Genomic DNA, 13,382 nt, shown 5'->3' with positions numbered 1-13,382 from the left:
ATCATTTTTGGTGATGAATGATGAGCAACAAAGGAACATGCATGCCAGATGGCACTTGAATAATCTGCCCACGATGATAGAAAAGGTTTAAAAAAAAACAACAACAATGTTATTTTTGTCATATTTTAGCTTCTGTGGTCATTTTTTACAAGCTAAACACTGCAAGACTGTTTTACAGTTGAAGCAAGGATAAAATATCAACTCTAGTGATGAGGCACTTGCTGTAATGACTTCCAACTCAGACGGGACTTAAACCCACAACCACTGGCTTAGGAGAACAGTGCCTTATCCATTATGCCAGTTGTGCTTACTGATGTCCTTATTTAAGACTGATAGGTTTTTAATAGTCAATTATTTATTTTTGAAAAAAAGTGAAGCTGTTTACTGTGTTCTTTGCATTACCAAGTCCAGCAAGAAATGTGCTGGTACTAACCAGAGCTGTCAGTATGGATTATCATGCTATATTGCAGAAAATCAATTTGATGCAACTGCTTTACCAACAGTATGTTAATCTTTTCCATTGCTGTTTTGTTGGCTGACTGAAGGAAGATATGCAGTGCATTTGAACCAAAGCAGATGTGTGCTGACAACTTAAATGCACAATCATGTTTGTGTTTTTTCTTTCTTTCTTCCATCCTTTGTAATATCATATTAAATATTAAGGTAGCAGTTTATAATCAATGACTAATGACATAAGAAAAGGAAAAAAACAATGTACAAAGATGCTCCAGGTGAGGCTTGAACTCACAACCTCAGCATTGCTCAACAGATACTGTCTTATAAGTACCGCGCGCTGACCAATTGCGCCACTGGAGCACTTTGCAGCATTTATTGGTTATGCTAGATGTTGATTTTATTCAATACAATCAGTACAGTCATAAGAATTGAAAAAGAAAATCATTTTTGGTGATGAATGATGAGCAACAAAGGAACATGCATGCTAGATGGCACTTGAATAAGCTGTCCACGGTGATAGAAAAGGTTTAAAAAACAACAACAACAATGTTATCATAATTAATGTCATATTTTAGCTTCTGTGGTCATTTTTTACAAGCTAAACACTGCAAGACTGTTTTACAGTTGAAGCAAGGATAAAATATCAACTCTAGTGATGAGACACTTGCTGTAAATAACTTCCAACTCAGACGGGACTTAAACCCACAATCACTGGCTTAGGAGAACAGTGCCTTACCCATTATGCCAGTGGTGCTTACTGATGTCTTTATTTAAGACTGATAGGTTTTTAATAGTCAATTATTTATGTTTGAAAAACATTGAAGCTGTTTACTGTGTTCTTTGCATTACCAAGTCCTGAAAGAAATGTGCTGGTACTATCCAGAGCTCTCAGTATGGATTATCATGCTATATTGCAGAAAATCAATTTGATGCAACTGCTTTACCAACAGTATGTTAATCTTTTCCATTGCTGTTTTGTTGGCTGACTGAAGGAAGATATGCAGTGCATTTGAACCAAAGCAGATGTGTGCTGACAAATTAAATGCACAATCATGTTTGTGTTTTTTCTTTCTTTCTTCCATCCTTTGTAATATCATATTAAATATTAAGGTAGCAGTTTATAATCAATGACTAATGACAAGGGAAAAAAACAGTATACAAAGATGTTCCAGGTGAGGCTTGAACTCAAAACCTCGGCATTGCTCAACAGATACTGTCTTATAAGTACCGCGCGCAGACCAATTGCGCCACTGGAGCACTTTGTAGTTTTAATTTGTTATGCTAGATGTGGATTTTATTCAATACAATCAGTACAGTCATAAGAATTGAAAAAGAAAATCATTTTTGGTGATGAATGATGAGCAACAAAGGAACATGCATGCCAGATGGCACTTGAATAATCTGCCCACGATGATAGAAAAGGTTTAAAAAAAAACAACAACAATGTTATTTTTGTCATATTTTAGCTTCTGTGGTCATTTTTTACAAGCTAAACACTGCAAGACTGTTTTACAGTTGAAGCAAGGATAAAATATCAACTCTAGTGATGAGGCACTTGCTGTAATGACTTCCAACTCAGACGGGACTTAAACCCACAACCACTGGCTTAGGAGAACAGTGCCTTATCCATTATGGCAGTGGTGCTTACTGATGTCCTTATTTAAGACTGATAGGTTTTTAATAGTCAATTATTTATTTTTGAAAAAAAGTGAAGCTGTTTACTGTGTTCTTTGCATTACCAAGTCCAGCAAGAAATGTGCTGGTACTAACCAGAGCTGTCAGTATGGATTATCATGCTATATTGCAGAAAATCAATTTAATGCAACTGCTTTACCAACAGTATGTTAATCTTTTCCATTGCTGTTTTGTTGGCTGACTGAAGGAAGATATGCAGTGCATTTGAACCAAAGCAGATGTGTGCTGACAACTTAAATGCACAATCATGTTTGTGTTTTTTCTTTCTTTCTTCCATCCTTTGTAATATCATATTAAATATTAAGGTAGCAGTTTATAATCAATGACTAATGACATAAGAAAAGGAAAAAAAAACAGTATACAAAAATGCTCCATGTGAGGCTTGAACTCACAACCTCGGCATTGCTCAACAGATTCTGTCTTATAAGTACCGTGCGCTGACTAATTGCGCCACTGGAGCGCTTTTCAGCATTAATTGGTTATGCTAGATGTGGATTTTATTCAATACAATCAGTACAGTCATAAGAATTGAAAAAGAAAATCATTTTTGGTGATGAATGATGAGCAACAAAGGAACATGCATGCCAGATGGCACTTGAATAAGCTGTCCACGGTGATAGAAAAGGTTTAAAAAACAACAACAACAATGTTATCATAATTAATGTCATATTTTAGCTTCTGTGGTCATTTTTTACAAGCTAAACGCTGCAAGACTGTTTTACAGTTGAAGCAAGGATAAAATATCAACTCTAGTGATGAGACACTTGCTGTAATGACTTCCAACTCAGACGGGACTTAAACCAACAACCACTGGCTTAGGAGAACAGTGCCTTACCCATTATGCCAGTGGTGCTTACTGATGTTCTTATTTAGGACAGTTAGGTTTTTAATAGTCAATTATTTATTTTTGAAAAAAATTGAAGCTGTTAACTGTGTTCTTTGCATTACCAAGTCCAGCAAGAAATGTGCTGGTACTATCCAGAGCTGTCAGTATGGATTATCATGCTATATTGCAGAAAATCAATTTGATGCAACTGCTTTACCAACAGTATGTTAATCTTTTCCATTGCTGTTTTGTTGGCTGACTGAAGGAAGATATGCAGTGCATTTGAACCAAAGCAGATGTGTGCTGACAAATTAAATGCACAATCATGTTTGTGTTTTTTCTTTCTTTCTTCCATCCTTTGTAATATCATATTAAATATTAAGGTAGCAGTTTATAATCAATGACTAATGACATAAGAAAAGGAAAAAAAACAGTGTACAAAGATGCTCCAGGTGAGGCTTGAACTCACAACCTCAGCATTGCTCAACAGATACTGTCTTATAAGTACCGCGCGCTGACCAATTGCGCCACTGGAGCACTTTGCAGCATTTATTGGTTATGCTAGATGTGGATTTTATTCAATACAATCAGTACAGTCATAAGAATTGAAAAAGAAAATCATTTTTGGTGATGAATGATGAGCAACAAAGGAACATGCATGCTAGATCGCACTTGAATAAGCTGTCCACGGTGATAGAAAAGGTTTAAAAACAACAACAACAATGTTATCATAATTAATGTCATATTTTAGCTTCTGTGGTCATTTTTTACAAGCTAAACACTGCAAGACTGTTTTACAGTTGAAGCAAGGATAAAATATCAACTCTAGTGATGAGACACTTGCTGTAAATAACTTCCAACTCAGACGGGACTTAAACCCACAATCACTGGCTTAGGAGAACAGTGCCTTACCCATTATGCCAGTGGTGCTTACTGATGTCTTTATTTAAGACTGATAGGTTTTTAATAGTCAATTATTTATGTTTGAAAAAAATTGAAGCTGTTTACTGTGTTCTTTGCATTACCAAGTCCTGCAAGAAATGTGCTGGTACTATCCAGAGCTGTCAGTATGGATTATCATGCTATATTGCAGAAAATCAATTTGATGCAACTGCTTTACCAACAGTATGTTAATCTTTTCCATTGCTGTTTTGTTGGCTGACTGAAGGAAGATATGCAGTGCATTTGAACCAAAGCAGATGTGTGCTGACAACTTAAATGCACAATCATGTTTGTGTTTTTTCTTTCTTTCTTCCATCATTTGTAATATCATATTAAATATTAAGGTAGCAGTTTATAATCAATGACTAATGACAAGGAAAAAAAACAGTATACAAAGATGTTCCAGGTGAGGCTTGAACTCAAAACCTCAGCATTGCTCAACAGATACTGTCTTATAAGTACCGCGCGCAGACCAATTGCGCCACTGGAGCACTTTGTAGTTTTAATTTGTTATGCTAGATGTGGATTTTATTCAATACAATCAGTACAGTCATAAGAATTGAAAAAGAAAATCATTTTTGGTGATGAATGATGAGCAACAAAGGAACATGCATGCCAGATGGCACTTGAATAATCTGCCCACGATGATAGAAAAGGTTTAAAAAAAAACAACAACAATGTTATTTTTGTCATATTTTAGCTTCTGTGGTCATTTTTTACAAGCTAAACACTGCAAGACTGTTTTACAGTTGAAGCAAGGATAAAATATCAACTCTAGTGATGAGACACTTGCTGTAATGACTTCCAACTCAGACGGGACTTAAACCCACAACCACTGGCTTAGGAGAACAGTGCCTTATCCATTATGCCAGTTGTGCTTACTGATGTCCTTATTTAAGACTGATAGGTTTTTAATAGTCAATTATTTATTTTTGAAAAAAAGTGAAGCTGTTTACTGTGTTCTTTGCATTACCAAGTCCAGCAAGAAATGTGCTGGTACTAACCTGAGCTGTCAGTATGGATTATCATGCTATATTGCAGAAAATCAATTTGATGCAACTGCTTTACCAACAGTATGTTAATCTTTTCCACTGCTGTTTTGTTGGCTGACTGAAGGAAGATATGCAGTGCATTTGAACCAAAGCAGATGTGTGCTGACAACTTAAATGCACAATCATGTTTGTGTTTTTTCTTTCTTTCTTCCATCCTTTGTAATATCATATTAAATATTAAGGTAGCAGTTTATAATCAATGACTTATGACATAAGAAAAGGAAAAAAAACAGTATACAAAGATGCTCCAGGTGAGGCTTGAACTCACAACCTCGGCATTGCTCAACAGATACTGTCTTATAAGTACCGCGCGCTGACCAATTGTGCCACTGGAGCTCTTTGTAGCATTAATTGGTTATGCTAGATGTGGATTTTATTCAATACAATCAGTACAGTCATAAGAATTGAAAAAGAAAATCATTTTTGGTGATGAATGATGAGCAACAAAGGAACATGCATGCCAGATGGCACTTGAATAATCTGCCCACGATGATAGAAAAGGTTTAAAAAAAAACAACAACAATGTTATTTTTGTCATATTTTAGCTTCTGTGGTCATTTTTTACAAGCTAAACACTGCAAGACTGTTTTACAGTTGAAGCAAGGATAAAATATCAACTCTAGTGATGAGGCACTTGCTGTAATGACTTCCAACTCAGACGGGACTTAAACCCACAACCACTGGCTTAGGAGAACAGTGCCTTATCCATTATGCCAGTTGTGCTTACTGATGTCCTTATTTAAGACTGATAGGTTTTTAATAGTCAATTATTTATTTTTGAAAAAAAGTGAAGCTGTTTACTGTGTTCTTTGCATTACCAAGTCCAGCAAGAAATGTGCTGGTACTAACCAGAGCTGTCAGTATGGATTATCATGCTATATTGCAGAAAATCAATTTGATGCAACTGCTTTACCAACAGTATGTTAATCTTTTCCATTGCTGTTTTGTTGGCTGACTGAAGGAAGATATGCAGTGCATTTGAACCAAAGCAGATGTGTGCTGACAACTTAAATGCACAATCATGTTTGTGTTTTTTCTTTCTTTCTTCCATCCTTTGTAATATCATATTAAATATTAAGGTAGCAGTTTATAATCAATGACTAATGACATAAGAAAAGGAAAAAAACAATGTACAAAGATGCTCCAGGTGAGGCTTGAACTCACAACCTCAGCATTGCTCAACAGATACTGTCTTATAACTACCGCGCGCTGACCAATTGCGCCACTGGAGCACTTTGCAGCATTTATTGGTTATGCTAGATGTTGATTTTATTCAATACAATCAGTACAGTCATAAGAATTGAAAAAGAAAATCATTTTTGGTGATGAATGATGAGCAACAAAGGAACATGCATGCTAGATGGCACTTGAATAAGCTGTCCACGGTGATAGAAAAGGTTTAAAAAACAACAACAACAACAATGTTATCATAATTAATGTCATATTTTAGCTTCTGTGGTCATTTTTTACAAGCTAAACACTGCAAGACTGTTTTACAGTTGAAGCAAGGATAAAATATCAACTCTAGTGATGAGACACTTGCTGTAAATAACTTCCAACTCAGACGGGACTTAAACCCACAATCACTGGCTTAGGAGAACAGTGCCTTACCCATTATGCCAGTGGTGCTTACTGATGTCTTTATTTAAGACTGATAGGTTTTTAATAGTCAATTATTTATGTTTGAAAAACATTGAAGCTGTTTACTGTGTTCTTTGCATTACCAAGTCCTGAAAGAAATGTGCTGGTACTACCCAGAGCTCTCAGTATGGATTATCATGCTATATTGCAGAAAATCAATTTGATGCAACTGCTTTACCAACAGTATGTTAATCTTTTCCACTGCTGTTTTGTTGGCTGACTGAAGGAAGATATGCAGTGCATTTGAACCAAAGCAGATGTGTGCTGACAAATTAAATGCACAATCATGTTTGTGTTTTTTCTTTCTTTCTTCCATCCTTTGTAATATCATATTAAATATTAAGGTAGCAGTTTATAATCAATGACTAATGACAAGGGAAAAAAACAGTATACAAAGATGTTCCAGGTGAGGCTTGAACTCAAAACCTCGGCATTGCTCAACAGATACTGTCTTATAAGTACCGCGCGCAGACCAATTGCGCCACTGGAGCACTTTGTAGTTTTAATTTGTTATGCTAGATGTGGATTTTATTCAATACAATCAGTACAGTCATAAGAATTGAAAAAGAAAATCATTTTTGGTGATGAATGATGAGCAACAAAGGAACATGCATGCCAGATGGCACTTGAATAATCTGCCCACGATGATAGAAAAGGTTTAAAAAAAAACAACAACAATGTTATTTTTGTCATATTTTAGCTTCTGTGGTCATTTTTTACAAGCTAAACACTGCAAGACTGTTTTACAGTTGAAGCAAGGATAAAATATCAACTCTAGTGATGAGGCACTTGCTGTAATGACTTCCAACTCAGACGGGACTTAAACCCACAACCACTGGCTTAGGAGAACAGTGCCTTATCCATTATGGCAGTGGTGCTTACTGATGTCCTTATTTAAGACTGATAGGTTTTTAATAGTCAATTATTTATTTTTGAAAAAAAGTGAAGCTGTTTACTGTGTTCTTTGCATTACCAAGTCCAGCAAGAAATGTGCTGGTACTAACCAGAGCTGTCAGTATGGATTATCACGCTATATTGCAGAAAATCAATTTAATGCAACTGCTTTACCAACAGTATGTTAATCTTTTCCATTGCTGTTTTGTTGGCTGACTGAAGGAAGATATGCAGTGCATTTGAACCAAAGCAGATGTGTGCTGACAACTTAAATGCACAATCATGTTTGTGTTTTTTCTTTCTTTCTTCCATCCTTTGTAATATCATATTAAATATTAAGGTAGCAGTTTATAATCAATGACTAATGACATAAGAAAAGGAAAAAAAAACAGTATACAAAAATGCTCCATGTGAGGCTTGAACTCACAACCTCGGCATTGCTCAACAGATTCTGTCTTATAAGTACCGTGCGCTGACTAATTGCGCCACTGGAGCGCTTTTCAGCATTATTTGGTTATGCTAGATGTGGATTTTATTCAATACAATCAGTACAGTCATAAGAATTGAAAAAGAAAATCATTTTTGGTGATGAATGATGAGCAACAAAGGAACATGCATGCCAGATGGCACTTGAATAAGCTGTCCACGGTGATAGAAAAGGTTTAAAAAACAACAACAACAATGTTATCATAATTAATGTCATATTTTAGCTTCTGTGGTCATTTTTTACAAGCTAAACGCTGCAAGACTGTTTTACAGTTGAAGCAAGGATAAAATATCAACTCTAGTGATGAGACACTTGCTGTAATGACTTCCAACTCAGACGGGACTTAAACCAACAACCACTGGCTTAGGAGAACAGTGCCTTACCCATTATGCCAGTGGTGCTTACTGATGTTCTTATTTAGGACAGTTAGGTTTTTAATAGTCAATTATTTATTTTTGAAAAAAATTGAAGCTGTTAACTGTGTTCTTTGCATTACCAAGTCCAGCAAGAAATGTGCTGGTACTATCCAGAGCTGTCAGTATGGATTATCATGCTATATTGCAGAAAATCAATTTGATGCAACTGCTTTACCAACAGTATGTTAATCTTTTCCATTGCTGTTTTGTTGGCTGACTGAAGGAAGATATGCAGTGCATTTGAACCAAAGCAGATGTGTGCTGACAACTTAAATGCACAATCATGTTTGTGATTTTTCTTTCTTTCTTCCATCCTTTGTAATATCATATTAAATATTAAGGTAGCAGTTTATAATCAATGACTAATGACATAAGAAAAGGAAAAAAAACAGTGTACAAAGATGCTCCAGGTGAGGCTTGAACTCACAACCTCAGCATTGCTCAACAGATACTGTCTTATAAGTACCGCGCGCTGACCAATTGCGCCACTGGAGCACTTTGCAGCATTTATTGGTTATGCTAGATGTGGATTTTATTCAATACAATCAGTACAGTCATAAGAATTGAAAAAGAAAATCATTTTTGGTGATGAATGATGAGCAACAAAGGAACATGCATGCTAGATGGCACTTGAATAAGCTGTCCACGGTGATAGAAAAGGTTTAAAAACAACAACAACAATGTTATCATAATTAATGTCATATTTTAGCTTCTGTGGTCATTTTTTACAAGCTAAACACTGCAAGACTGTTTTACAGTTGAAGCAAGGATAAAATATCAACTCTAGTGATGAGACACTTGCTGTAAATAACTTCCAACTCAGACGGGACTTAAACCCACAATCACTGGCTTAGGAGAACAGTGCCTTACCCATTATGCCAGTGGTGCTTACTGATGTCTTTATTTAAGACTGATAGGTTTTTAATAGTCAATTATTTATGTTTGAAAAAAATTTGAAGCTGTTTACTGTGTTCTTTGCATTACCAAGTCCTGCAAGAAATGTGCTGGTACTATCCAGAGCTGTCAGTATGGATTATCATGCTATATTGCAGAAAATCAATTTGATGCAACTGCTTTACCAACAGTATGTTAATCTTTTCCATTGCTGTTTTGTTGGCTGACTGAAGGAAGATATGCAGTGCATTTGAACCAAAGCAGATGTGTGCTGACAACTTAAATGCACAATCATGTTTGTGTTTTTTCTTTCTTTCTTCCATCCTTTGTAATATCATATTAAATATTAAGGTAGCAGTTTATAATCAATGACTAATGACAAGGAAAAAAAACAGTATACAAAGATGTTCCAGGTGAGGCTTGAACTCAAAACCTCGGCATTGCTCAACAGATACTGTCTTATAAGTACCGCGCGCAGACCAATTGCGCCACTGGAGCACTTTGTAGTTTTAATTTGTTATGCTAGATGTGGATTTTATTCAATACAATCAGTACAGTCATAAGAATTGAAAAAGAAAATCATTTTTGGTGATGAATGATGAGCAACAAAGGAACATGCATGCCAGATGGCACTTGAATAATCTGCCCACGATGATAGAAAAGGTTTAAAAAAAAACAACAACAATGTTATTTTTGTCATATTTTAGCTTCTGTGGTCATTTTTTACAAGCTAAACACTGCAAGACTGTTTTACAGTTGAAGCAAGGATAAAATATCAACTCTAGTGATGAGGCACTTGCTGTAATGACTTCCAACTCAGACGGGACTTAAACCCACAACCACTGGCTTAGGAGAACAGTGCCTTATCCATTATGCCAGTTGTGCTTACTGATGTCCTTATTTAAGACTGATAGGTTTTTAATAGTCAATTATTTATTTTTGAAAAAAAGTGAAGCTGTTTACTGTGTTCTTTGCATTACCAAGTCCAGCAAGAAATGTGCTGGTACTAACCAGAGCTGTCAGTATGGATTATCATGCTATATTGCAGAAAATCAATTTGATGCAACTGCTTTACCAACAGTATGTTAATCTTTTCCATTGCTGTTTTGTTGGCTGACTGAAGGAAGATATGCAGTGCATTTGAACCAAAGCAGATGTGTGCTGACAACTTAAATGCACAATCATGTTTGTGTTTTTTCTTTCTTTCTTCCATCCTTTGTAATATCATATTAAATATTAAGGTAGCAGTTTATAATCAATGACTAATGACATAAGAAAAGGAAAAAAACAATGTACAAAGATGCTCCAGGTGAGGCTTGAACTCACAACCTCAGCATTGCTCAACAGATACTGTCTTATAAGTACCGCGCGCTGACCAATTGCGCCACTGGAGCACTTTGCAGCATTTATTGGTTATGCTAGATGTTGATTTTATTCAATACAATCAGTACAGTCATAAGAATTGAAAAAGAAAATCATTTTTGGTGATGAATGATGAGCAACAAAGGAACATGCATGCTAGATGGCACTTGAATAAGCTGTCCACGGTGATAGAAAAGGTTTAAAAAACAACAACAACAATGTTATCATAATTAATGTCATATTTTAGCTTCTGTGGTCATTTTTTACAAGCTAAACACTGCAAGACTATTTTACAGTTGAAGCAAGGATAAAATATCAACTCTAGTGATGAGACACTTGCTGTAAATAACTTCCAACTCAGACAGGACTTAAACCCACAATCACTGGCTTAGGAGAACAGTGCCTTACCCATTATGCCAGTGGTGCTTACTGATGTCTTTATTTAAGACTGATAGGTTTTTAATAGTCAATTATTTATGTTTGAAAAACATTGAAGCTGTTTACTGTGTTCTTTGCATTACCAAGTCCTGAAAGAAATGTGCTGGTACTATCCAGAGCTCTCAGTATGGATTATCATGCTATATTGCAGAAAATCAATTTGATGCAACTGCTTTACCAACAGTATGTTAATCTTTTCCATTGCTGTTTTGTTGGCTGACTGAAGGAAGATATGCAGTGCATTTGAACCAAAGCAGATGTGTGCTGACAAATTAAATGCACAATCATGTTTGTGTTTTTTCTTTCTTTCTTCCATCCTTTGTAATATCATATTAAATATTAAGGTAGCAGTTTATAATCAATGACTAATGACAAGGGAAAAAAACAGTATACAAAGATGTTCCAGGTGAGGCTTGAACTCAAAACCTCGGCATTGCTCAACAGATACTGTCTTATAAGTACCGCGCGCAGACCAATTGCGCCACTGGAGCACTTTGTAGTTTTAATTTGTTATGCTAGATGTGGATTTTATTCAATACAATCAGTACAGTCATAAGAATTGAAAAAGAAAATCATTTTTGGTGATGAATGATGAGCAACAAAGGAACATGCATGCCAGATGGCACTTGAATAATCTGCCCACGATGATAGAAAAGGTTTAAAAAAAAACAACAACAATGTTATTTTTGTCATATTTTAGCTTCTGTGGTCATTTTTTACAAGCTAAACACTGCAAGACTGTTTTACAGTTGAAGCAAGGATAAAATATCAACTCTAGTGATGAGGCACTTGCTGTAATGACTTCCAACTCAGACGGGACTTAAACCCACAACCACTGGCTTAGGAGAACAGTGCCTTATCCATTATGGCAGTGGTGCTTACTGATGTCCTTATTTAAGACTGATAGGTTTTTAATAGTCAATTATTTATTTTTGAAAAAAAGTGAAGCTGTTTACTGTGTTCTTTGCATTACCAAGTCCAGCAAGAAATGTGCTGGTACTAACCAGAGCTGTCAGTATGGATTATCATGCTATATTGCAGAAAATCAATTTAATGCAACTGCTTTACCAACAGTATGTTAATCTTTTCCATTGCTGTTTTGTTGGCTGACTGAAGGAAGATATGCAGTGCATTTGAACCAAAGCAGATGTGTGCTGACAACTTAAATGCACAATCATGTTTGTGTTTTTTCTTTCTTTCTTCCATCCTTTGTAATATCATATTAAATATTAAGGTAGCAGTTTATAATCAATGACTAATGACATAAGAAAAGGAAAAAAAAACAGTATACAAAAATGCTCCATGTGAGGCTTGAACTCACAACCTCGGCATTGCTCAACAGATTCTGTCTTATAAGTACCGTGCGCTGACTAATTGCGCCACTGGAGCGCTTTTCAGCATTAATTGGTTATGCTAGATGTGGATTTTATTCAATACAATCAGTACAGTCATAAGAATTGAAAAAGAAAATCATTTTTGGTGATGAATGATGAGCAACAAAGGAACATGCATGCCAGATGGCACTTGAATAAGCTGTCCACGGTGATAGAAAAGGTTTAAAAAACAACAACAACAATGTTATCATAATTAATGTCATATTTTAGCTTCTGTGGTCATTTTTTACAAGCTAAACACTGCAAGACTGTTTTACAGTTGAAGCAAGGATAAAATATCAACTCTAGTGATGAGACACTTGCTGTAATGACTTCCAACTCAGACGGGACTTAAACCAACAACCACTGGCTTAGGAGAACAGTGCCTTACCCATTATGCCAGTGGTGCTTACTGATGTCTTTATTTAAGACTGATAGGTTTTTAATAGTCAATTATTTATGTTTGAAAAAAATTGAAGCTGTTTACTTTGTTCTTTGCATTACCAAGTCCTGCAAGAAATGTGCTGGTACTATCCAGAGCTGTCAGTATGGATTATCATGCTATATTGCAGAAAATCAATTTGATGCAACTGCTTTACCAACAGTATGTTAATCTTTTCCATTGCTGTTTTGTTGGCTGACTGAAGGAAGATATGCAGTGCATTTGAACCAAAGCAGATGTGTGCTGACAAATTAAATGCACAATCATGTTTGTGTTTTTTCTTTCTTTCTTCCATCCTTTGTAATATCATATTAAATATTAAGGTAGCAGTTTATAATCAATGACTAATGACAAGGGAAAAAAACAGTATACAAAGATGTTCCAGGTGAGGCTTGAACTCAAAACCTCGGCATTGCTCAACAGATACTGTCTTATAAGTACCGCGCGCAGACCAATTGCGCCAC

The 13,382-nt window shown here is 35.7% G+C and overlaps 5 non-coding genes across 5 annotated transcripts; all 5 read right to left on the bottom strand.

Annotated features, from left to right (window-relative positions):
- Positions 1-723: 723 nt before the first annotated feature.
- On the bottom strand, positions 724-816 carry TRNAI-UAU (transfer RNA isoleucine (anticodon UAU)). Its single transcript is given in 2 exon segments — positions 724-759; positions 779-816. It is a non-coding gene; the product is annotated as a tRNA-Ile (tRNA).
- Positions 817-3,421: 2,605 nt separating this feature from the next.
- TRNAI-UAU (transfer RNA isoleucine (anticodon UAU)) lies at positions 3,422-3,514 on the bottom strand. Its single transcript is given in 2 exon segments — positions 3,422-3,457; positions 3,477-3,514. It is a non-coding gene; the product is annotated as a tRNA-Ile (tRNA).
- Positions 3,515-5,214: 1,700 nt separating this feature from the next.
- Positions 5,215-5,307, bottom strand: TRNAI-UAU (transfer RNA isoleucine (anticodon UAU)). The gene is given in 2 exon segments: positions 5,215-5,250; positions 5,270-5,307. It is a non-coding gene; the product is annotated as a tRNA-Ile (tRNA).
- Positions 5,308-8,811: 3,504 nt separating this feature from the next.
- TRNAI-UAU (transfer RNA isoleucine (anticodon UAU)) lies at positions 8,812-8,904 on the bottom strand. The gene is given in 2 exon segments: positions 8,812-8,847; positions 8,867-8,904. It is a non-coding gene; the product is annotated as a tRNA-Ile (tRNA).
- A 1,700-nt stretch (positions 8,905-10,604) lies between these two features.
- Positions 10,605-10,697, bottom strand: TRNAI-UAU (transfer RNA isoleucine (anticodon UAU)). Its single transcript is given in 2 exon segments — positions 10,605-10,640; positions 10,660-10,697. It is a non-coding gene; the product is annotated as a tRNA-Ile (tRNA).
- Positions 10,698-13,382: the final 2,685 nt, after the last annotated feature.

The sequence above is a fragment of the Pseudophryne corroboree genome, unplaced genomic scaffold (genome assembly GCF_028390025.1).
Source record: "Pseudophryne corroboree isolate aPseCor3 unplaced genomic scaffold, aPseCor3.hap2 scaffold_1422, whole genome shotgun sequence".
NCBI classification, from domain to species: Eukaryota; Metazoa; Chordata; class Amphibia; order Anura; family Myobatrachidae; genus Pseudophryne; species Pseudophryne corroboree.
The sequence above is the reverse complement of the archived record's forward strand: the minus strand, read 5'-3'. Positions and strand labels throughout refer to the sequence as shown.